Source organism: Nanorana parkeri, unplaced genomic scaffold (assembly GCF_000935625.1).
Source record: "Nanorana parkeri isolate BGI_ZX_2015 unplaced genomic scaffold, ASM93562v1 scaffold690, whole genome shotgun sequence".
Taxonomy (NCBI): Eukaryota; Metazoa; Chordata; class Amphibia; order Anura; family Dicroglossidae; genus Nanorana; species Nanorana parkeri.
The window spans coordinates 495,142-496,710 of record NW_017306958.1 but is presented as its reverse complement, the minus strand read 5'-3'; the positions used below and the strand labels follow the sequence as shown (position 1 = coordinate 496,710).

At 42.7% G+C, this 1,569-nt stretch overlaps 1 protein-coding gene across 1 annotated transcript in view; it reads right to left on the bottom strand.

Moving 5' to 3' along the window:
- Positions 1–1,161, bottom strand: part of TCF3 (transcription factor 3) — a 94,383-nt gene extending 93,222 nt beyond the window's left edge. Inside the window, 1 exon segment of the mRNA XM_018563735.1 lies at positions 860–1,161. The gene's annotated coding sequence lies outside the window, so the exon portion shown is untranslated.
- Between the last annotated feature and the right edge of the window lie 408 nt (positions 1,162–1,569).

Sequence of the window (1,569 nt, the reverse complement as noted above, 5' to 3'; positions counted from 1 at the left end):
CAGAAAAGACACCCTGCCCCTCCTCCCCCTCCTCTCCACATCCACCACCTCCCTCTTATCCCTCCACTCCTTCAACAAACTGAGCCTGCCAAACTCACAGGAAGAACCAATTCCTTATGGACAAAAGGTTCTCATCCACCATTACACCCCTACCATGCTTCCTCAGGCCAACACAAGCCTCCATACAAAAACATGGCTAAGCCTGCCTTTCTCATTACCAAAAAAGCCACATTCTGAAAACCCAGAGCAGGAATCTTTTTTTTCTTCTTTTTATCAAATTACCAGTTAGCCATTATCACTGAAGACTTTAACAAAAAACTTTTAAGTCACAACTTTTATCTCGGGCTTTCCTTTTAATATACACACAAAACTGAGACGATCAGTTGAGGAACAATTCAAAGAGCCACAACTTTCACAACTTCTACCGACAAATGTGACCCCCCCAAAAAAACCAAACAAATTTCCCTCGTTTGTTTTTATAAAAGTAAATCAACGCAGGGATTAAACCGTGCTCGCTTTTTGTGGGATTTTTTTAAAAATTCGGTTGACATTAAAAACAACATAGTGTAGTCTTTAAAAAGAGTCAGAGAAGGTTCCATAAAGCACACTAAAAACACAATGTGCTAAAAATACAACACAATGCGCTAAAAGACAACACAATACACAAAAGATACAACACAATACACAAGCCACTTTCAATCCAGTTTGGCAGGAAGCCCTGCGGATTGAAATATTTGTAAATATGTGTAGTTTATTGTGTCATGCTGAAAACAAAGACTGGCCTTGCTATAAAGATCGGAAATCTAGACTGATGATAATAAACAAAGCCTTTCCCAGCAGCAACAGCAGATCTATTTACCTGTTTAGAAAGTCACCCTCCAGAAGGATTTCATGGAGTCCTCGATAAATAATTCAGTCCTCCAGGAGAAGCGGTGAGAGTAGATCACTAGGAAGAACAAAGCTGCAGAGTTGAAGCTGATCAGTTTTCGGGGGTCCCTCCAGGGCCACCCCCCCGCCCCAGACCTTTTTTTTTTCTTCTTTTTTTTTTTTTAATTCTTCCGTGGGGTGCAGATGTCTGTGTTCCTGCTTGAGAAACAGCAACTGTAACTAGTTCCAGTGCTACAATGTATCCGAGAGAGGGAGTGAGAAAGAGAGGGGGGAGGGAGGGGAAAAGGAAGAAATCCACACCTCCCCCCATCTATAAAGCCTACCCCTCCCCCATCCTCCTCCCCTCTTTACACTTTTCTCTATTTCCAGTCCTTCTGCTACAAACACACCACTGAAGCAACATATACCATAGCTGCTCTGTTCATTTCATCCTAAACAAGCGGCTCCACCGATCTTTTTGTCTATTACAATTACCCCTCAGCTTTAAGGGCTTGTTCACACTAATGCCGTGCGTTAATCACATTGATCTGTGCAATTAACACACGCTACTGTGAAACGCACATACTGTGCGTTACAGCGTGGCAGGTAAATTGTGGTGCCATTTACTTGAATGGCACTTCAAACGCACCTCCCGTCTCCAATGCGCTAAACTGTGGTGCAAAGAGTGGTAACTCAATACTG